General features: G+C 44.7%; 1 protein-coding gene across 8 annotated transcripts in view; it reads left to right on the forward strand.

The window, feature by feature from the left end:
* Positions 1 to 8,836: 8,836 nt before the first annotated feature.
* PTK2 (protein tyrosine kinase 2) overlaps positions 8,837 to 24,389 on the forward strand; it is a 248,292-nt gene continuing 232,739 nt past the window's right edge. For 3 of the 8 annotated variants that reach the window (XM_077351399.1, XM_077351401.1, XM_077351404.1), the window contains exon 1: positions 9,049 to 9,199. The gene's annotated coding sequence lies outside the window, so the exon portion shown is untranslated. Of the gene's footprint in view, positions 9,200 to 24,389 lie in introns of all 8 variants that reach the window. The other 5 variants (XM_077351398.1, XM_077351402.1, XM_077351403.1 and 2 more) reach the window with 3 other exon arrangements.

Raw genomic sequence — 24,389 nt, forward strand, 5'->3', positions numbered from 1 at the left:
GCCCTCCTCTTCTCCAAGCTACACCCAGCTCTCTCAACCATTCCTTCTAAGGCCACCTTTCTCAACCTTTGTACTGTTGAGAATCCCCTGAAACATTATTCAACCTGTGAAAATCCCCAGAAATGGTGCAGAATATGGTTGGGAATCATAGCTGTGTACATACCCACCCAGTACATACCCACTCTCCCCTTCCCATCCCCTCCAGGCCTTCATTGGCCATTTTGGGAGGGGGTGGGTGGGTCGACATGATCATATATGGTCATATCACCCAATAAGCATTTAGCCAGTTTGAAAAATATATATACAATTAACTCCTACCCATTCAAGAAACCCTTCCAGGGCTGTCAAGAAACCCCAGGTTTTCACAAAACCCTGATTGAGAAAGCCTGTCATAAAGGATGGATTCCAACCCCTCAACCAGCCTAGTTGCCCTTCTCTCTATTATACCAGCATAAAAAATAAATATACTGGATTCAACCAGGAACTTGTATTTTATCCAACATTTCTCTCAAGCTATTATCTTCCAACATTTGCAGGAAATTACCTTGTGACTCAGCCACCGCAAACACCAATGCCTCACAAATGGTAACATGTTTGGTTTCCTTCCTTGGTCATTATTTTATTTCTTTTCCCCATCGTACCATGTGAGCCAGGCTCAGCTGCATCCAATATACCTCCAACATCGTATTTTGCAATACTGCCAGTCTGGGAGATTGCCTTAAGAATCATGAGATGTGTAGTTGTGATGCTTTTGCGTGCTGGCTTTGTGCCACGGAATTAAATCTGCTCCAGTGTTCTGACTCCAAACTGTTGGCGGCGTTTGAATATGCAGAGAGAGCGGAGAACCAAGCTGTTTAAAGAATGAAATCATTTTATTTGGAAGAGAAACAACTTTGCATAGAAAAAGAGAGAGAGAGAGAGAGAGAGAGAGAGACCTGACCAGCTAGCTAGCTGTTGTCTGTAGTCATTCTTCTGCTCGACAGCTGGTCTGGAGGCAAGCAGGGAGGAAGTGTGCTCAAACAAGCAGGAAGTCTCCTGTTGGGGCAACCAGGATACTGGAGGAGATAATCTGAAAATCATCAGGAAGTTCCTATCCTGTCTATGCTAAATATACATCTCCTCTGCTGCTCCCTGCAGGACACTCTTTATATTTTGTTCAATTATGCATTCTGCACCAGCACAAACTGGAGTATATGCATTGCACGCAAAACAGGTTGCACACTTTCACAAGTACTGTTTGTTGTGTGCTGCTACTTATCATATGTTGTTTTCACAGAGGTTAGCAACCATACACTACAAGGTACACAGCCATTCTGTACTTCAGCTCCAGCTACCTCCTTTAATGCCCTCCTTAAACCATGTTTTTGCTTGGGATTTTCCACTTCTGTTCCCATACCAGGCAATCCCCACACAGCAGTTCTGTAGCTCCTTAAAAAGAAATCAGTGAGAAGGGAATAAATCCAGGCTCATGCTGCTTTATGATCTGTCCTTACAGATTTTGCTGTCCTCCTGGCCACAGCTTCTGACCCTTAAGCCTTTATCAAATACTAGCAAAATGGCAGTCCATCTGGTATGGCAAATATAATAATAATAAAATAAGGTTTTATTTGTAACCCACCCTTCCAACGCTCAGGGGGGTAACATGAGAACAAACAACATACTGTATAAAAACTTTAACAGAGTTACAACACCCAGTCAGCCCCTCCAAAAATACCCAGACGGAACCTCCAGAAGGGAGCTGATCTTCCAGTCTGTATGTCTTCTTCTAGTGGTGAAGCCAGACATTTGGTGAATGTTATTATTATAGGCCTGGACCATAATCTTGGCGGAACATCTCCGTCTTGCATGCCCTGTGGAACTGATTAACGTCCAACGGGGTCTTGACCTCCCTCAGGAACTCATTCCACCAGGCTGGGGCCAGAGCTGAAAAGGCGCTGGCCCTGGTTGAGATCAATTTAACCTCTCTTGGGCCAGGAACCCTAAGCAGATCCTGAACAAAGGATCGTAGCCCTTGTGGGGGATTATAAGGGCAGTGAAGAAAACCACCAACATACAAAATAGAAGTCATCTACCTAAGCAGGTCTACTTTGCTGCGAATCCCATTTTATTCAATAGGGTTTACTCCCCGGATTTGCGGATTTTGGAGTCCATTTTTGGTGGAAAGCGGAAGTATGATAAAAACACACATCTGCCATTTTGTGAACTATACCAACTTTTGCAGTGAAAAAATGCTTTGAATATTCACATTATTCATTCCCCCCCCCAAAAAAAAAATTTATACCTGTTACAGATCAGAGAAACAGCCTTGCTGCTTTCAGCTCCATTTGTATCAACCATGGTTGTTTTCATGAAAATTTACTCTCCTGCAAGACAACTGGAATTGCCCGAGCTGCTGTTAATTTGTAAAATGCTAAGATTACTGTTTTCATTTCCTGCAGAAACCTGTTCCCCTCCGTTCAGTAAAGGAAAAGATAATTAATGTTTTGCTGTAATTAAGTTCATTATTATTGTATTGTTTGTACCAATATAGCATACAGATTTGCAGGTTTATTCAACTTCAGGAGAATGAAAAGTGGTGATGGGGTGAGGTGGGGGGAATAATAAGATTAAATTCAAAAATATTGTGACTGCCTAAGATCTGGGAGGCCTTTCGGGTTGCCAGGCATGCAGAGAAAGGAAGGTGAGGGGAAACAAATTCCTACAATCAGCAGGAAATGGGGAGGCGAGTCATTTCTAATGGGGAGGGGAGGGAAACTTTGATGCTGCATGATGACCTCACTTCCAGCATGACCCGGAAGCACCAGCATTGCACCAGGGTCATGGAAGTTCATTTTTCCCCAGCCAATCTCCAAGATGACCATAGGGTTGTGCGATTCGGCAGCCGAAGCAGCCATTCACGCCTGACGCAGCGAGTGCCGTGCTGCGTTTGTGTGGGGGAGGTGTGGGCGTGCCGGTCAACGCACACATGCAGGCGCAGAGCTCCATGCCTGCGTGTGTGCACCCGCTGCTGCGCCGCTGCCTGCGCCTCCCCTCCCCCCCCCAGCATGACACTGGCTGCATTGGCTGCAAAAAGCGACTTTGGCTGCCGAATTGCACAACCCTAGCACTTGAGACTAGGGTTGCCAGCTCTAGGTTGAGAAATTCCTGGAGATTTCGGGAGTGGACCCTTGGGAGGCCAGGGTTTGTGGAGGGAACTGCAGCAGGATATAATGCCATAGAGTCCACCCCCCACCCCCCAAAAATAGCCCTTTTCTCCAGGGGAATGCATCTTGAACATCTGGAGATAAATTGTAATAGCAGGAGATTGCCAGGTGCCACCCTGAGGTTGTCAACTCTATTTATGACCATAGCAACATGTGTCATGCTACCGGTCAGACCCATCCTTAAGATGATGGATGTTGAGGCTCAGACAGACCATGTTTTCACATTTTCTTAGTTCCCTTGCTCAGCCTGATTGTTTGAATACACTAAGTGCATTCTTTTTATTAATTCATTAAAATTCATATTTGGAATGCTTTGAGTCTGATCTCTGGAATGACACCGTGACAATTTGATCCGGCTATTTGGGGTATAGTAACAGAGAGAGGCTGTTGGTAAGCTCACCATTACCGAAGCTTGATAGCTCAAAACTTGCAAGCTCGACAGCTCAGATCTGCGACCCTCACTGGGTTTTGGACTGAAGCAGGCAGGTGCTGCCACTAGGCAGACCCTCTGAATGGCTCCGACTGCTAAATATGTGATTCCATTTAACTGGAGATGCTGTCTGAGTTGCTGGGGGTGGCCACTGATCCCATTTTACTTTTGACACCTGTGTGGAGCAAGGGAGAAGAATTACATCACCAAGGAGAGAATGAGAATAGCCATAGGGTTTCCCCACCTTCTGGGAGCAACCTGAAGGAATGGGGGTCCCATTCCTTCACAATCTGTACTGGTAATTATATATTCCACTGGATGACTTTCCTTTTTGCTTTTTCCCAGTATGCCAGAGGCACAATCCAATAACAGTTAGCCATACCCTGTGCCCACTGAAATTACCAAAGCACTCTATAGGGTGAAAATGAACCCTCTTGGGCACTTGAACGAGCTATAGAAACACTGGGCATTTCCGCACCTGTTAAATGTAGTGAAATGCTTACCTTAGGTAGTTATTATATTCCAGCTCCACCATATGATGTCACCAACGTGCAGCGTCTGGACAGTAACCGGCCGGCTACATCCTCCATTTTAAAGCGCTAGTTGGGGAATCCCAAAAAGTGTTCACCAACCTATGTAGCGCTAGCTAATGGAAAGCAACCAGCAGGCAGCCAGCAGAGGGAAGTTATGGAGGCTAAAATGTGCTACAGTCTCCTGCCTTGTCCCGCCTCCCTCTCCCTTGTTCCTGGGGACGGGAACCTCTTTTAAAAATGGCTAACATCCTGGAGCAATGAACAGGCAGACAAGCCTATAATTTTTTCTCCAATGATGTAGCACAAAGCATGCCTCTCTAAAACTCCCCCCCAAAAAAGAAAATCAGGAATGAGATTAATTTTTTTAAATTATCATGACTCGTGATTCCATAAGGGGCAGCGTTAAGAAAAAAATTAGCGGGCATCACGGGATCTTTAGAGCATGAAGAAAGTGGATTAGCTGCCCGGCTTGATTGACAGGCGGAAGAGAGTCACATATAAACCTTCTGCCATTTCCAGCAGCAGTTGTGGAGGGTGAGAAGCACAAAAAGGCGGCAGAGAAGAGCAAGACAGGAAAAAGGTGAGGAGGGGGATTATATTTAGCGTTACACCATTCAGCTGGTGAAACGCTATTTTTACCGATGCACGGAAATGACCACTGTGCCAGTAAACACTATGCATGCGGTGAAATTTGAGCCTGTGTTCTTCCATGTTTGGGTGTCCAATCATTATCGTCCACCACCTTGTATGAGAACAACTAAGGAAGCAATGCATGCCATGACTGTTAATTATCGTTGGAGGCTACGCTGAGCAGGCTCAGGACAATGTGTTGCATGTGAGGGGGAGGAAGAGAAAGTTCTCCCCCCCCCCCCGCATATCACTGCATCAATCTGTTGCAGCCAAAATAAACAGGAGCCGCATAGCAGTTGAAAGACTTTGACTTCATTCAGCCATCTCACAAAGCCACAGTTTATATTCTACCTTTGGTTAGCTTGTGAACCCCAGAGTTCAACACACAAGACGATCCTCAGACTCTGCTCAGCAAATGCTGGTTTCATTAGGCTGGATCCAGCACAAGAAGTTAATGGAAGGAGTTGGCAAAGTAGGCCTGTCTGCAACTTCTCACCAAGCAGTCTGGAGAAACCTGTAAAGAGAATGCGAGACAGTCAGGGACGCTGGAGCAGCCAGGAAGAACTGGGCAAACTTTTTCCTCCTTCTTCAGAGAGGAGGAAGCATTTTTTTTTTGCCTGGTTCTGTCTTCCTCATCACTGCAGGGCCCTGTAATTGCAGTGCGTTTTCTTTGTGAGGACTTTCAGAGCAATCAGCAGACTGCGCAGGAGAGAGGGAGGTAGGACTGATCAGCAGCCAGAGAACTTCTTCCAGGAACTTTTCTGCTGCATCCAACCTCTTTGCTTTCTTGCTAAAGCCTGGGAAGGTAGGGTTGCCAAACTCACTTCAGTTAGGACCGGGAAAGCCACTGGAATTAAAACACTTTCCTGCATTTTAGAGATTAGTTCATCCCTGGAGAAAATCCCTGCTTTGGAGGATGGAATCTATAGCACTATACCCTGCTGAGAGTCTGAAGAAGAGCAGGGTTTCACTACCCAAAGGAATCCCAAAGGGGTTTACAGCCTCCTTTCCTTTCCCCACAACAGACACCCTATGAGGTAGGTGAGGCTGAGAAGGCTCTAAGAGAACTGCACTGGGATACCAGCTCTAAGAACTGTGACTAGCTCAAGGTCACTCAACTGGCTGCATGTGGAAGAGCAAAAGATCAAACCCAGCTTGTCAGATTAGAGACTGCAGCACACTGAAGTGTGCATGCACACAAAAGCACACAAAAGCTTAAACCAAACATTAAAGTTTGTTGGTTTTCAAGGTGCCACTGGACGCAAACTTGGTTCCATGCCCTCCTGGAGTCTTTCCTCTGCCCAAACTCTGCCCTCCCCAGGCTTGGTCCCTAAATCTTTAGGAATGTCCCAGCTTGGAATTAGCAAACCTAAATCTAGGGAACATGTCAGGATTATGCCAAGAGGTTTGCATTCCTACATCGTGTTAAACCAGCTGTGGTTAATAAATCAGCTTTGAATCCTGGCCTTCAGAGCCTGGCTTAACAGACCTTAACTGACTGTAATTAGCTGGGAGGACTTTATTCCATTATAGCTAACTATAGTTATACCAAGTGAGAGCCAGCTTGGTGTAGTGGTGCAAAGCAATGGCTTCTAAGCTGGTGAGCCGGGTTTGATTTCCAGCTCCTCCTCCACATGCAGCCAGCTAGGTGACCTTGGGCAAGTTACAGTCCTGATAGAGTTGTTCTCACAGAGCAGTCCTATCAGAGTTCTCTCAGTCCCACCTACCTCGCAGAGTGTGTCTGTTGTGGGGAGTGGAAGGAAAGCTGCTTTGAAAAGTGGAGTATAAAACCACTTTTCAATTAAACTAGTTTCAATTAAACTAGTTTTCCTTGATAATTTATTTAGTTAAATATTTCTATCTCACCTTTCCTTTTGGCTCATGACAACTGATGTCTAAAATTAACCTAATAAAAAAAAATCCAGCACAAGCTTTTTATACACACAATTTAGAGACAAACATATACAATTCTTTGGACACAGAGGTATTGCAGCACCATGAAGACAAACAAGCTTATATCCTAAAGAGGCAATGTAAACACAGCCATTCATGTGTCTTACTAGAATCTAGCACAGTTTGCTTTCAGGAACGTTATACCCTTTTAAGTCCATCGAAGTGTTAAAAGGCTATGACTGTTTGGTGTACTGTGAGAGATGGGATTGCCAACCTCCAGCTGGGGCCCGGAGAGCTTATAGATCTCCTTATTGTAAAGATCAGTTTCCCTGGAGAAAATGGCTACTTTGGATGATGGGCTGTAAGTCCTTATAACCAGTTGAGGTCAAAATCTCCAGTAATTTCTTAGCAACCATCACCTTTCCATGAAACTGCTGGATGACCTTTCTCACACAGCCTAATCCTTGGGTTGTTAAGAGGATAAAATGGACATGGGAAGTACAATGTCTTTCACTCTGAACTACTTGGAAGATGGGAGGGATAAAATCTGTATTTTGACAGTAGATATTTGGCATTATACAAAATGCCGGCTAGTCAACACCGTTGTCTTCCCCATAACAAGCTATAGATGTGAAAGCTGGACCCAGAAGAAGGAAGACAGGAGAATAGTTGCTTATGAATTATGGTGTTGGAGACGAATGCTGCGAATCCCATGGACAGCCAAAGTTGATTTTAAATACCACTCCTATTTATGGGATAATTGCTACTAACTAGGAATATTCCTAGCCTTGCAACCCAAAAGAGGACATTTTCATCTGGTTTTATTTTTAAGAGCTAAAAAAAGGATGGACATCAAAGCAAGAGACCATGTCGTATGAAAAGTGGACATTTCGTAACCCTAAGTGATCCCTTAAGGAGAAAAGAACAAGAGACCAGAAGCACCTTAAAGACTAACAACATGTGAGAGAGGGCGAGGAGCGTTTGCGAGTTTGCCCATCCCTGAATAGTCCATGGCTACCTGGAGAGCGACAGTATGGAAACCCCTGAATGCGCTGGCAGGGGCTCATGGCCCTTGTAGTCCATGGCCACCTGGAGAGCCACAGTGTGGTCACTTCTGAATGCGCTGGCAGGGGCTCATGGCCCTTGTAGTCCATGGCCACCTGGAGAGCCACAGTGTGGTCACTTCTGAATGCGCTGGCAGGGGCTCATGGCCCTTGTAGTCCATGGCCACCTGGAGAGCCACAGTGTGGCCACCTCTGAATGCGCTGGCAGGGGCTAATGGCCCTTGTAGTCCATGGCCACCTGGAGAGCCACAGTGTGGTCACTTCTGAATGCGCTGGCAGGGGCTCATGGCCCTTGTAGTCCATGGCCACCTGGAGAGCCACAGTGTGGCCACCTCTGAATGTGCTGGCAGGGGCTCATGGCCCTTGTAGTCCATGGCCACCTGGAGAGCCAGTGTGCCCATCCTTGAATGTGCTGGCAGGGGCTCGTGGCTTTTGTAGTCCATGGAGACCTGCAGTTTGCCCACCCCCGAATGTACAGGCTACGGCTCATGGCCTTTGTAGTCCATGGCCATCTGGAGAGCCACTGTTTAATCACCCTTGCTCTGGAGTGCTGGCAGGGGCTCATGGCCCTTGTAGTCCATGGCCACCTGGAGAGCCACAGTGTGGCCACCTCTGAATGTGCTGGCAGGGGCTCATGGCCCTTGTAGTCCATGGCCACCTGGAGAGCCAGTGTGCCCATCCTTGAATGTGCTGGCAGGGGCTCGTGGCTTTTGTAGTCCATGGAGACCTGCAGTTTGCCCACCCCCGAATGTACAGGCTGTGGCTCACGGCCTTTGTAGTCCATGGCCATCTGGAGAGCCACTGTTTAATCACCCTTGCTCTGGAGTGCTGACAGGGGCTCATGGCCCTTGTAGTCCATGGCCACCTGGAGAGCCGCAATGTGGGCACCTCTGAATGCGAAGGCAGGGGCTCATGGCCCTTGTAGTCCAGGGTGTTAGGGGGCCTGAGGCGAGTGAGGCGGGGGCAGTCCGGGCGGCCCGGCCTCGCTCGCAGCGCTGTGGCTCCTGGTGGTGCTGCTGGGGGGCGGGGGGGGCGGGAGCGGCGTCTCCCAGGGTGCAGCGCGCCGGGAGGGCGGCTCAGTCCGTCGGCCGGCCCGCCTGAGGGAGGCGAAGGGGGAGCGGCCTAGCCGCGGCCGGGACGAGCGAGCGAGCGAGAGGGAGGGAAGCGAGGGAGGAAGGAAGGAAGGAAGGAGGCAGCCGCCACTGACCGCCGCCACCGTCTCCTCCTCCTCCTCCTCCTCCTCCTCGCTGCTGGGCCGGGGCGGGGAAGAGAAGAGAGCCGAGCCCGCCCGCCCGCGCGCGGCTGAGAGGCGAGGGCGCAACTCGGCGGCAGCGGCGGCTTTTGTGTCGCTTCGCTTCGCCTCACGCCGCCGGCGCCCCGGGGAGGGAAGACGCGCCTGCTCCTCTCTCGCCCGCCCGACCGCCCGACCGCCCTGCGGCAGCCCCGGTGAGTGAGGGACGGAGGGAGTCCGCGGCGGAGGGGCCGCCTCCTGAGGAGAGGCGAGGCGAGGCGGGGCGGGGCGGCAGCGTGGCCCCGTTGGGCATCTCTCTCGGCGGGAGGGGGCGTGGGGGACATTTGCAAAAGGGGGGGCGCACACGGCGGGGCGCCCCCCCCATTCCTCCCGGGACACGCCCTCTCGGCGGGGGAGGGGCACGAGGAGCCCTGCCGGCCCCCTCCCCCACTGGCCTGGGTCGGGGAATTGGGGGGGGGTCCCTGGTAGCCCCCCCCCCCGAGGGCATCCCGATTTCGCTTTTGGAAAGGATGGTCGCGGAGGTGTCGTGTGGGAAATACCTGTCCTGGCCAGGTGTGTGTGTGTGTGGGGAGGGGTTTGGAGGGGTTGGTGAGGGTCAGGATGGCCCAGTGGCAGGGAGCTTCGCCTGCTTCACGTGTTGGGGCGAGGTGCTCTTACTTTAATAAACACTTTGACAATGAGTAAATACAAATAAGATGCTTCCGTTCTCCTCTTTCTGTAGATAAATAGATAGATATACATGATTATCTATTTACTTACCTTTGTATGTGTGCATGTGTCTATTTATGTGTAGAGATTATCTATAGATGTCTATATTTATCGATAGATATCGATATTTACCACTATATCTATTTTTCTATATAGAGCTTCTTTTTATTTCAATCTACATGCATTTGTTGAGATTTACCACTATTTTATCTATCTAGATATATTTGTCTATATTTGCCTATCGTTTTCTCTATTTTTCTATATCTATAGATTATTTCTCTGTCTATAGAGAGACATTATTATCTATATACATATATTTGTCTGTAGATATAGAAAAACGGAAGAGTTTTATTATTTAATGAGAGATGCCCTCAAGCACATTTCTGATTTATTACCATGAGCGCAGTGTAGTAATATTATTGTTACATCTTGTTTTGCACCAAGGGAGAGTTGACGTGATTTTATTTTTACTAATGTTTCTTCGCAATTCAGGTTTCCCAGAGCATATGAGAGTTGATTTGTTAGCAGACATTCAACTTCAGATTGTTTAAACCTGGTGTCATTTTTAAAAGTTCCCTTTCTTCTGTACAAACAAAAGGGAATGGATTATGAGGATCCTGGCTACTACATTCCCTTTTTGTACAGAAAAGGAAAGTGACTTCCGTTTTTCTTACTAAATTCAGATTGTCGGATTTAAAAAAATAAAAGCTGAAAAACCGAATATCTGCAGGTAACACAGTGCTAAATTTTTGATTTAGCCATCTGGACTACACACACACAGAGAATTAGAAAGCGAGGGAGGATCAAGTCGCCGTTACTCTCACACCAAAAGGAATATATTTCTGTTTTCTCTAGCCTTCTGTTTGAAGACATTGTAACTGACAACTTTGAATTTGTGATCTGGCAGTCTAGATTGCGGGCAGGGGGAGAAACAAAGAAAAGAAACAAAATTAAGTCATTTGTTTCCCCTTCCTTGTACAAGAGAGCACAGAGAGGAAATGATGTTACCTAGAGCGAATAATCCTTCCTTTTGGATCACCCCCCCTCCCGAATTCCTGCCAAGCAGTGTGGGCAGGGAGGTCAACAAAGCCAACTAGGAAGTAGGGAATGTATCAGGCATTGGAACAGAGACTTAGGTGTCTTTCTTGGGGGGCAGGGGGGAGATTTATCTCCTCTATTGTAATATCAAGTTGTAAATCAGTGTTTTCGTCTGAACATGGAAGTGGGGTAGGAAGCAGAAGTGGGGAAGGGAAGTGGTTGTGGTTTCTTTCAAGTATATGTCTTTCTTGCTCAACACTCTCTTTCTGGCTATTTGATGTACCAGGGAAAGTGAAGACTGCAGTCTGGGTATAAAACATTCATATATGATCTCTAGTGAATGGTTAAAAAGAGAAGGGCTGCATGTGTTGTGATGGTCGTGTAATATTCACCCATGAAGAATTTGTTTTGCAGGTAGTGTTATATATTCCCTCCTCTCAAAAGAGTGTAATGACCCCTCCTCCCAAAAGAGAGCTGCACTCTCACCGAAATAACAGACCCCTTCTCATTGCAGCCCACAAGGATTCACGTTAAAACTTCTGCTGAACTTTGTATGATGCCTCATTCCATCCCATCCCTTTCCTGTTTTTCTAACTCTTTCATATTACTGTTTTTGCAGAGATTTCTGTTCTTGATTAATATTTCTGGCTCATCCTTTATACACAGTTTTGCATCGGCTGCAATGCTGTCTCGTAGAAGTTATGTCTTTCTTTCGTGTAGGTCTTAGTACCGATGCTGGCCTTTGTACAGGCATCCTACTGTTGCATTTTTTGGCATTTGGTGCAGGTAATACCAGCAGCTCGTAAAGACATTGGAAGAGAGTCTGGCTGGAAGCAGGAAGTTAGCTAGTTGAGATTTCCAAGTTCATTGTTCGTAATGAACATCCGTAGTGCAAACTTTCCACTCCCCTTCCCCACCCCCACATCTGGAAGGAGTTAGCTCTCATTCTTTCTCTTTTCTCCAGCCCTTGTTTGAGTGATGTCTTCCACCTATGTGGAAATGATTGAATTTCATATACTCGCCTCATCACAAGGGATCAGGGCAAGTAATATTTTTATCTGCCCACCCCTCATAAGAGCGGCATGAATAATCATTTCAATTTTTTATTACCAATGGCTGAGACATGATGACTCCCTGCTGATTCTCTAGCTGGGATGCCCACCCAGGTGCCTTAGGCTGGTTTTGTTCAGAGAGCATCATGGCTGTATTCAACTCCTGCTGCAGGGGCCCCTTTACCACAGCTCTTGGCTTCAACATTAATGATGCAGACAGAGTCCTTGTGTGCAATTGAAATGACAAGATAGGGCTTCTTTGTACAGAAGAGTATGTTCTGGCTTCGGTTTTTTTTTTGGTTCAGAAGCCTGTGATGCAAGGCATGGCTCTGGAGAGCTGTGAAACTGCAATAATATTCCATTGATTCAGAAGGATCCAGTTCATGTTTTGTTTTTGTTTTTAATCCAAGGTCATTTGCAGCGTTAAAAATCCCAAACAAACAAAATCAACAAGTAACGTTTTATTGTGAAACCGTAAGCAATAATTGCAATTACTTCTTTATGCAAGATGTGATTTACATGTGGAATTCGGGTGATGACTGCAGGCTTTGAAAAGGCAATTAGACAGAGAGGTCTGTCAGTGGCTACTAGCTGTGGTGAGACAGGATGTTGCCTTGTTCAGAGGCAGTCAACCTTTGAAGGCCATTGCCAGGGGGCAAGATCAACAGAAGGCCTCAGCCTCTGTGTCCTGGTGTTGGATTTCTGAAGTAACTGGTAGGCTGTTATGAGAGGCAGGATGCTGGACAAGTTGGACCACTGGTCTGATCCAGTGGGGTCTGTTGTTCTTAAAATCAGAGAAGAGCAAGAATGAGTGAAGGTTTGGAGATAAGCCAGTTAAATGCTTGCTGGAAGAGGAAAAAAGTGACTTATTGCTTCTTCTATCTATAATATAGAGAAGAGCAAGATCCAAGGGGTACATGCACGTGTGTGTGAGTTAGATAAACTGTATAGAAAAGGGAATTTAACATATGCTCTTCTGTCAGTCTTGTGACAATCGACTACACCTGCTGAAATACCCTTTGCTAGGCTGCTATCAAAGATTTGGGTGCTGCTGTTGCTTGACTGCGTCTGGTCACTTTATCCCTGTTTCCAGTGGTGATGTCATCATATCCTGTTTTTCAAGTAAATGCTGTAGTATTAAGTGTCTATTCTTGTTGTAAACCATGATTTCTAATGAGTGATGACTAATACTTGAAACAGAAGGATCTTCAGCTTTGCGTCTCTTAAGCAACTGCACCATTTCTAGAGGCAGAAAATTATACCGATAAGCATATTGCAACTTGACAGTTGTTTTAATTTTAACAACAAAACCTGCAGACTTTCTAGGAAAATGGGAATCTCCATACCATATTTTCTTTATTGCAAGCATCTTGATGTCTTTCTCAGAGAATGACAGAAAGATACCTGAGGTAGAGATGTGGAGTCTACAGTAGGCGTTAGAATGACATTCCTGCTTCTATAGTATCTTTTAGGATTTTCAGATATGCCTTTGTAATTTTTATTCTCAGCTATGTTGTAGGATGATCTATAGTATTATTTTAGGAACTGTAGTAATGTTAATTGTTAACAACTATTTTATCTTTTTAAAAACAAGTTTCACGGATCATCATCATTACAACTAACAGTCAATTTGTCCCTGTTTCATTGCACAAAAGTCTCTCTATAGCTACTAAGTTCCCTTCACAAATATGACTTGAGGTTAATTTAAGCAAATATTGAAAGAACATTTTGATTATTCTCTAAAACTTGGAACACATTATTTAAGCTTTTTATATATTGATGAAGAGAGAGATTAAGAAAATTAAGAAGCATGAACATTCAACAGGCCTTTTCAGTTGCCCCTGAATTCAACTTAAAGGGTAGCATTTGTAGATATTTGAACATAGCACTCCCCTTAAGCCTGTTTGGTTTCATTCCCGGGAAAAGTGTCTAAATGAGCACACCTATGTGGTGCAGAGTGGTAAGGCAGCAGACATGCAGTCTGAAAGCTCTGCCCATGAGGCTGGGAGTTCAATCCCAGCAACCAGCTCAAGGTTGACTCAGCCTTCCATCCTTCTGAGGCTGGTAAAATGAGTACCCAGCTTGGTGCTGGGGGGTCAACGGTAATGACTGGGGAAGGCACTGGCAAACCACCCCGTATTGAGTCTGCCATGAAAACGCTGGAGGGCGTCACCCCAAGGGCCAGACATGACCTGGTGCTTGCACAGGGGATACCTTTACCTTTATATTGGTTTAGATGTTTCCTTTATTTGAAAGGATAGTGGTAATGCAGTGGATTTTCTGAAAAAGGGAGAAAATCTGTGTCCAGTGCCTCTTTGCCTGCACATGAAAGCTTATACCTTGAATCAAACTTGGTCTGTCTTGAACGTGCCACTGAACTCTTAACTTTCTTTCTTACAAGACAGAAGAGATTTAATTGAAATATATCTAGAGAAAAAGATCAACATGGGGCCCTTAATGTGCTTCAAATGTCTGTTTAAACAAGTTCATCGTTTTACTTCAAGTTCTCTTTATTGGAATACTTGTAAATGCAAGATGGTGATGTTCCCACAGCATGCACTTTCTTTTTTTGTATAGATACACGTTTGCTTGTGTCTGATATTGCCACTCCTGTCTATTTACATTACAATAAATCTGTTCATTTTAAGGTGCTACAAGACTTTTTGTTTTAATTTTGCATTTGCTACAACAGGCTAATGTGATGGCTCTGCTAAAATTTGCTGTCTATTACTTTACAGGGTTTAATTTAAACTACAGTCACTTTCAGCTTCACTGTCATGGTCCATAAAACTGAGCATAGCTCAAGTAACATTATATCAAAATGCACTTTAATTTTAAGAATATGTAACATATAGAAAGGGAATTTTGACATGATGTTGCTTGAGTTACGTTGACTGAAGACTGGCCCTATGTGCAGTGAATCTTTGGACATCATACACGTCTTTTTTTCTCAATAATTCTACTTGAATAAGTATGTTTAATATATGTGCCTTTGTAGGAATAGTTGTGCGGTTTACTCTGGTATTAAATACTATTGCATCCTTTCCATGTGGCAGTTATTTTTGAATAAAATAGGATATTTTGCAGAAAAAATAGAGCGGTGAAAATGTTTTTCACATGATATCATTGAGTGGGGAAAGAATATTTTGTAGAATGGTGAGTGTTTGGTGGAGGGGGAGAGGTCTGGACAGATCGTAGGTACCATTATGCACCTTGGCAAAGCCATTGTTCTTTCATCTGTTACCTTTGCTGGTGGGTGGTTATGTGGGATCCTGTGCGAATATGAGATGTCTTTTGAACACCTGAAATGAACAATATAAATGTTGTTCTAGTACATGTCTGTGAAAGTTTACATTGTCCTGTTCTGTGGAAAGTGGGCTGCTGTAAACTGTAATTCTTAACAAGGAAACAGTTTTGAATGTGTTTTTTCACCTGGTTTTAGCAGAATGTTATAAAAACAACTACAGATTTGATTTGTATCCTGACTCCTTCAATCATTTTGCTCTGTGGAATAGTGACTTCATAACTGTATCAAACCAGCTCTGTAAAGCTATGTAATGCATAACATTATACACAGTTGTTAAATTGCTGCCTCCTTCGCTCCCTTAGCTAGTCATAGATGGACCTATCTTTTGTGATCCTGTCTAACCCCATTTTAAAGCCAGCTGTGCTTGTGGCCATCACTGTGTACTCTGGAATTTAATCTCACAACTTGATTACTCATTGAATAATGATTTTTTTTTTCTCTGTCGTGAACTTGGACACATGAAGCCACCTTATACTGAATGAGACCATTGACTGGTATTGTCTGCTCAGACTGTTGACAGATCTCCAGCATCTCAGGTTGGAGTCCCTCACACTCCAATCTGATTCTTACTGGAGATGCCAGGGACTGAGTCTGAGAGGTGCATGCCTCCTCAGATACAGCTGCATGCCTCAGATACACATAAGCTGCCTTATAACTGAATAAGCCCCATTGGTCCATGAGGGTTCGTATGGTCTACTCAGAATGGCATTGGCTGTCCAGGGTCTCTAGGCTGAGGTGTTTCCCATCATTACCTGCCTGGTTCTTTTAACTGAAGTAGCTGGAAATTGAATTGGACACCTTGTCATGCCTGCACCCTCTGACGCACCACCAGAGGGAGCTCCAGGGGCACTGGGTGTGGGCCCTGGGCCAAGCGCTTCGCCACCTGATCCACCAGAGCTAGGCGTTGGGTTGGGTACTGGGGATCTGGCTGGAGGTCAGGACCAGCCTGACTCACCAGGAGCCAACCCTGCTCTTTGTACCAGCACCACTGGTCCAGGCTTGGAGGCTCTGTCCAGCCCTGAAGGCTTGCCAGAGTGAAAGTGACAGCACAGGAGACCAGTTCAACAGCTCGCTGGCTAAGTGCAAAGCTGGCAGCTCACTGTCAAAGTAGATGGCGCACAGCCGATGGCCTGTTCTCTGGCAGACTGAGCCCAGCTGTAAGTGACCTAGGCTCAGTCAGAAGACCCAGCCAAGCTGCATTTAAGGAGAGGTTTGGGGCAATGCGTGCGTTCCCAGCCCATCTGCCGGGACGTCCGGTTCCTGCTCTTCCTGCCGAAATTGTTGGTTCCTGACTTTGTACTTCTAGTTCCCGACCTCGGCTCAGCTTTGGACTGTCTCTGGTTGTTGACCATGGTACGGCTTTGAAACTCTTGACTCTGGCTTGGCTCTAGACTCTGCTTCAACTTGCCCCACCTCCCCTGGTGGTCTGAACTCCTTGGACTGGGCTCGTTGGACTGGCTTCTGGACTTTGCTATTGACTGATGATTTGGTCTCTGCTTCCTGGCTGAGGGAGTATTTACACAGTCGCAGTGTGCAGCCTGGCAGGACAGCACAGACCTTCTGCATATGTTGCTTTGCTGGGCTGTAGACTGGGGCTGAGAAAGTACTCCCAAGACTGAGTTGTCAAACCAGGTTGCCTGTGCGAGCTCCGCCATTCCAATGAACCTTCTGGCCTGGATGAGGTCAGTGGAGCGGGTCCTGGTGCATCTGGCACAACAAACTTGGTTGACTCTTGGCTGGAACCAGATGGCCCTTAAGCACTCAACTCTGTTCCTGACTCCAGTGGCCTGGGTAACAGTATGCTAGGACTGGGTTCGGTGTAGGAGTCCAACATGAGCACTGGAGTGCCTTCTGGTGGCATGTCCAAGGGTGTGGGCGTGACACTGCATACCAAGCAGAGGCTCTTTCACTAAGTACTGTCATTTTGATAGACCAGTTGTCTGATTATAAAGCAGTTTATATGCATGGGCTGCACTCAGTGCTACAGTTGTGTCTTTTTGGATGATGCCACACTGTTTTGGATTGTTTTGGATGGGTTGATACTGAGGATAAATGTTGCCGTATAGCATCTGTATGCAAATGGGGACTGGAAGACTGATTGGATAACCTGTTCATATTTTCCCTTACTGAGATTTTTCCTACTGACTTTCTGCAGTATCTTGTGATGGTTTAAATAACCACGTTGTTGTATTGGCAGGAGGCTGCACTTCTTTGCTTGCCTCAGTGACTTGGAAATTGAACTTGTGCCACTGAAGAATAATTACTTAAAACTTCAGGTCTTAAAGTCTCTAGATCTTAATACTTCTAGCATCAGGGACCAGTAAGCTGCTCACTCTTGTCTTGTTGACATTCAGCGAAGGAGAATGGTGCTCTCAGGTTGCGGTGTGGTGTAGAAATCTTGCAGTGCATTTTAGTTGACGACGTTAGTGTTTCTTGTGAAAGCCACAGTTTCACATATTGTGAGGAAGAGAATCTTTAGTCTTACGTGTTTCCTGCAATCTCCACGGATCAGGAAAACAAAATGTAAGTGTTACATTTTTGTGGCAAACAGATTTACCATTTTATCTGAATAACCCCTCCACACACACACACTATTGCTTGTTTCTTCCCTTCCCCCAAAGATTATGGTTTAATCCTGATTTGGAAGGAAAGGAGTAAACCATAGTTTGGGTGTCAGACATAACAAGGGCTTGCCATGGATGCAGAAGTCTTTAATGGGGTTCATGTGAAAGGATTAATAGGGGGACTGTGTGTGTATACCTGAACATCCCCTGGACACGTTCATGCAATGACAAACCTATCTGAATCATGCTGTTGTGTTCAAAACACTTACTGTAGCTTTTCTTTTACACGGCTTCAAGAATGGAATGTGTTTCCTGGGCCGTGCTGACTTCTTTGTGCTTTACAGTTATTACTAATCTGGCAAGGTACGGAGAAATATTTCAGTTGCTTTTTTTGTAAGGCCGTGGGAAGTACCTGGTTTGTTGGGGCCATCTAGCATGGCATGTCTACTGAAGCAAATTTTTGCACAAACAATTTATGTATTTATTTATAGTCTGCCTTTCTCACTTGGACTCAAGGTGGCTTACCCAAAGTGAGTCAATACAATTGACAGGATGGGACACTCGGGAAACAATGCCACGGGATTAGGGTTGTAGAAACCAACCAGAAGTCTAAAAACAGAACAAAGCTAAAGGTTTTAACGTGGCACCTTAAATGATGCAAAGATTGCATAGTAGGATCCTAGTTTTGGCAAACTGTACACAGTAGTACCTACCATAATCCCTAATAACTTTGTTAGTCATTTAGTGCAGTGCAACTGTATTGCCTGCACAGAAAAGCCCTCTTAAATAATTCAGTTTTGCATAGTTTGTGGAATGCCAGGGGAACCTAACAAATTGCCTTCAGCAGGCCTCTCCATAAGGCATAAGCCACAGTGCAGTGCAGAAGTCTCCTGTATGAGTAGTTATGGATTTGGATGAGGATATATAGATCAGGGTATCATTTGCATATTGATAACAGCATATTGATAAAAAATATATGGACATTACATATTGAAAAGTCAACATGATCTGCTTTATCTTTGTCACTAACACAGGGAAAGATTTTTGTGTGTGACAGTTCTTCAATTCTTGGGGTGTTAAATTGCTGGCAGTGGCAATCTTTCCCCCACAGCATACAGTTTTTTCCCTAAAAAAAGTATAGATCAGAGGATATTTTGCATTCACCTTGAACCTCTGGGTTATTGCAGGTAGAAATATATGCACGGTTTGAAAGTGAAGAATATAGAGTGAAGTAACTTGGTGGAGTGGTTAGAAGTGCAATCTTGTAATCTGGTGAGCTGAGTTTGATTCCCCGCTCCCCCACGTGCAGCCAGGTTGGTGACCTTGGGCTCGCCACAGTATTGATAAAGCTGTTCTGACCGAGCAGTAATATCAGGGCTCCCTCAGCCTCACCTCCCTCACAGAGTGTCTGTTGTGGGAAGAGGAAAGGGAAGGCAATTGTAAGCTGTTTTGAGACTCCTTCGGGGAGAGAAAAGCAGCATATAAGAACCAACTCTTTTTCAGTAATCTCAAGGCTCTCTCAGCCTCACCCACCTCACAGGGTGTCTGTTGTGGGGAGAGGAAGGGAAGGTGATTGGAAGCCGCTTTGAGACTCCTTCGGGTAGAGAAAAGTGGCATATGAGAACCAACTCTTCTTCCTATGTGATATGAATGTCACTCTATATACCTTGTGAAAAGGTATTTATGTTCTGATCAAGCAGTAATGTCAGGGCTCTTTCAGCCTCACCTCCTTCACAGGGTGTCTGCTGTGGGGAGAGGAAAGGGAAGGCGAATGTAAGCTGCTTTGAGACACCTTCGGGCAGAGAAAAGCAGCATATAGGAACCAACTCTTCTTCTTCTAATTGCATGGCTTTTAGAGGGAGGATAACCATATTAGTTTGTTGTAGTAAAAAGTTCATTGCTACCTTAAAGGCTAACAACATACATTCCAGCATCAGATTTTGTGAGTCAGCGCTCACTTTTAGAAATTTTTGTAACAAAAACTGCAGAACAGGCAAAAGAAAGAAGGAGCACAGAGAGACTCCATGTGAATCCTATTATAAATCTTTCAGGTGTGATTCATTGTGGAAGAGACTGGAACATACTTGGTTGTTATACATACTGGCAAGAGCAATCAAAGATTCCGCGCTCTGTTGGGGTACAGATAAACAAAGTGTAATGAAGTACAATAAACAATGACTAATCAAGGGAGCAGCAGTCTGATGCATAAGAAAAAAATAACATCAGGAAAGGGTCACAGTATTCAGTATTATACCACACATTAAGATGAGCCAGTTAATATATCTAAAAGGCGGGGTCTGTGAGGCTATTAGCAATTAGTGAGTAAGGAAATTCAAGTCTCTATTTGTACCAAGGTGAGAGAGAACTCAAGTAATTAAGAACTAATTCAGCGCTTTCACATAGGATTCTCCTTTTGGTGTGTTTCTTGTAGAACGATGACTTTTCAGATAAGTCCAGGGAGAGTAAAATGTTAATTCATTAGTTTTTGTGTCAGATTTATGTCCAGTCTCTCATGTTGGGGCTTGACTCATTGGTCCAGTAAAAACAGTATAAGTGCATTCTTGGAACACATAGTGGCCTGTGTGAAGAACTGCATTTTCTGTATGAAGGTTCGCAATGAGCATTTTAACAGCCCCCCCTCCCATGGGCTGACAGGCAGTGAGGGAGAAGTTGGTCACCTACATACCAACACTAATAAGTCTCAGGTCGGTCAACCCCACTTCTATACCAAGGTGTTTGATTGTAGCCTATGAATTGCTCTGGGTGGTAGCTGGAATCCATTTTGTTAGTGCTTAAAATGGGACTGGAATTGTGTTTTAGTTTGCTTTCACCAAGAGCCTTGAGTTCACTTGGGCATCTCAGTTTAGGAAGGAAGTCAGTAAGCTGGAAGAACTCCAGCATGGGGCAGTGAAGCTGCTGAGGGGGCTTGGCGAAGATGTCCTAGATGGGGAGGCTGAAGGAGCCTGGAGTCTACACATCAGAGAAGAAGTGCTTTCCAGTTGATATGATGCCTACCTTCTGATACCGAAAGAGAACTGGGAGGATGGTTTTGGTTGTGTTAGTTGATAGCAGAGGATAGGACCTGTGGTAATGGGTTTAAATTACGTGTAGAGCGATATTGGCTAGATAAGAGGAAATTTCTTTTCACAGAGTAGTTCAGCAATGGAATCAGCTGCCCAAGGAGGTGGTGAGCTCCCCTTCACTGGCAGTCTTCAAGCAGTGACTGGACAGATACTTATCATGGATGCTTTAAGCTGATCCTGTACAGAGCAGGGGGCTGGACTAGATGGCCCTTGTGGACCCTTCCAACTCTATGATTCTATAACTCGGACTAATAGATATGAATTGCTACAGTAAAGTAGTCTAAATCCGAGGAAGAACTTCCCGATAATGAGGTGTTTTTTGACACTGAAATAATCTTCCTTGTGAGCCGGTGGGTTCTTGGTTGTTAGAGATTTTTAACTACCAATCAGTTACATACGTCAGAGATACTATAGTTGCAATCCCTTTGTTGGCAAGGGGGTCCATTTCAACTGTGAGATTAAATAAAATAAATTAGAGGTGAGAAAGACATAGACTTTTTGTCATGATATCCACACTTAGCAGTGGCTTAAGTTTTAATATTTACGTCTTTCTTGTTATTGGTTGCATGTTTTAGCTGCTAGCGTTTTTGTGCGCTTCATTTTTTGCTGCTTCTCAGAGGGCCAAGGGTGTGGCCTTATCCCAACAGAAATCTGCATACTTGCCGATCATATCATCTATGGAGGAGGCAGCGGCAGCTTCAAGATCGTACCTTTAGTTAATATAGAGCCTCAGGAAGGGTTCTGGAGAACCTGAAAGTTTGCACAGTGTTTTGTATATTTTTCTTTGGACATAATAGTATTGCATGGCTTTTGCTTGGGGATATTACTTCCTCAGACTTTACTCTGTAACCCAGAAGTGATAGCTTTGAATTCCAGTTAACACGTTTTTCATTTCAGCAGGTTCCCTACATATAGAGTATTATTTGCAAATAAATATTCGAAAGCAGTTTCAGGTGGAGGTCTGAGGATGCGTCTTTATCGAGATAGAACCCAGCCCTTAGGTACCAAACCCTTCTAGCCTACCCGGTATTTAACTTGTTAGAGACTGTGTCTCAATTTTAAAGTGATTTTTCACCTTTTTGAGAAGAAGAAGAAGAGTTGGTTCTTATATGCTGCTTTTCTTTACCCGAAGGAGTCTCAAAGTGGCTTACAATCACCTTCCCTTTCCTCTCCCCACAATAGAAACCCTGTGAGGGAGGTGAGGCTGAGAGAGCCCTGAGATTACTGCTCAGTCAGAGCAGTTTGATCAGTGCCGTGGCGAGCCCACCCAGCTGGCTGCCTGTGGGGAAGTGCAGAATCGAATCCGGCATGTTAGATTAGAAGTCCACACTCCTAACCACTACACCAAACGGGCTCCTTTGGCACTGTAAGCCCTCCCCCCCCCCAGTTTCTTTGCAAAGTTAGTTTAGGAGCCATTATTTTCCTTGGTCTCCCACAGTGACAGGAAAGAAAAGCAGCAGTAGTTCAATAAGCAAGACACTTGGGAATTGGTGTGGGGCTGAAACACTGGATTAGAAGTGAGAGAGAAGAGCCCATTTTTTGACCACATTTATTTGGAAAATGTGCAATACTGCCTCTTCAGAGATTAGCTTGTCCCCTTTCCCTTCCCAATACATTGATGATCAAGGAAGGCCTTCTCTATATTAGGCATGTTTCTTCCCCAAGACAGAGCCCTGGTATTCTGTCTGTCAGAGGCTGGAGGTTACTTCTGAGTTGGCAATTATTGCCCTTATTTGTCTTGCGTGTAATTCTAGAAAACCAAGATTTCTTTTTCCAAAAAATGAAATCCGATCTGCTGCTAGCTTCTACTGAACAGCCAATCTGAAGTCCAATCTGATCATCATATGCATATTTCATCAGAAGTGGATGCCTCTGGGTTCAGTGAAACTTACAGAGGACTGCAGGCGTGTATATATCAAACTGTCTTAATATTGAGTCTGACCATTCTTCCATCCGACCCAGTACAGTCTCCTCTGAACAATGGTTTTAAGAGTTTCAAATACAGATAATTCTGGCCATATTACTAGTGATTCTTTAATCTGGGTACATCACTGTGTGAACCTGAGGCAAGCAACGTACATGTTCCAGACCCCTGCTTTATGTATACAAATAATTTGATTAAAACACACTGTTTCACGTGGTACTAATTAGTTCCTCAAAACTTGTTTTCAAAGTGCTTACCTGTACTACAAAAGCAACTTATTTAAATTTAACAAAATTTACTTCTAAGAGATACAGAAAGGAATACACATATGAACAAAAGAAAAATGAAGACATCAGATCGTACAGGTACTCCAGTGTGCCAGTTCCCTAAAAAGCTTTACTGTTCTTGCCTCTTAAATAGCATTCCCCACAACAAAAAAGAACCAGGAGCCAATGGGGTGGTCCTTCTAGTTTGCTGTGCCTCTCTCTGTCTGGCTGAATAGATTCCAAGTGGGGAAAGGAAACCAGAAAGGCAGACAAAGACAGCCACTTTTGAGACACAAAATTGCCTCTGCTGAAAATGAATGTAAAAGTTGGATGCACCCCTTACGCTGTGATGCTTTTAAAGGTACAGTGCAGAGTTCTGTTTCTCAAAACATAGTTCTGTTTCTCAGAGTTTCTGTTTCTCAAAACATAGTTGCTACCATAGAAAGTGCCTTTGCTATTGGCGAACCCCCTGGGCAAGTGTATTTTGGAACACTTTTTTGAAGGATGTTTGTAGCTTTTAATTTTAATGTGCTTTTGTGATGTTGTGTGATTGAATGAGAAATGTGTTTAACTAGTGTGACTCCTTTCAGTAAAATTAGAATCCTCATATTGGAAAGACCTTGTAAAATGCATCTAAAAATGCTGTCGTCGCTAGAAAAATGTTATTTTTTCTTTTATTATTAAGCCTGAGCTCAGAGGATGGGGTGGGGGAAAACATCTGTGTTTATATTTTTCCTCTGATTATTAGGAATTGTTTCTGTGGACCAGAAGGGCCTTTGTTGTTCCAAATAAGAAACAAAGGATATTTTAAACTGTTGTTGCTGCATGCATGCAAGCTGGTGTTGATTCTGCAAACATCTGATATGTACCTTTCCATTTGAACTAGTATTAACAGAGTGGCTAAGAAGCATAGCTATGAACCAGGCTGTCCCAGATTCAAATAGCTCTGCTGTAAATTGGCTAAATAGCCTTCCACAAGCCAGTTCTTTCAACCTGAGCTTTTCCTTTGTAACAGGGGGGTGACGGGGCAAAACACATGTGATGGAGAAGGCTGTTTTATATCAAACTGATGTGTCTTCTGCCAGTTATGTAAGCAACTCAGTAATCCACAGGTGAGAGATTGCCCAGTCTTGCAGAGAAGTTACCATGGAAATTATCCAAAATTACAAAGGTCTGCCATCAATTTCTGCGTATCTCCCAGTTGCATTAATGACTTCTGAGCATTCCAAATCCCGTATAGATGTTTATTAGAAAATTGTCTACTTTTGACTCTTCCCTGGGTTCAGAGGCAGAATGATCAGAGAATGGGCTGTTTTTAGTGGACTCTCCTGTGGCATTTCACTGGGCACTGATGGAGGCCGAATTCAGGCTTGGACAGCCTGATCCTGTATTGTATGTTATAGTCTGATGTATTTGGAAAGTTATTTTCTGCTGGTTATTCT

This window comes from Paroedura picta, chromosome 9 (genome assembly GCF_049243985.1).
Source record: "Paroedura picta isolate Pp20150507F chromosome 9, Ppicta_v3.0, whole genome shotgun sequence".
Classification (NCBI taxonomy): Eukaryota; Metazoa; Chordata; class Lepidosauria; order Squamata; family Gekkonidae; genus Paroedura; species Paroedura picta.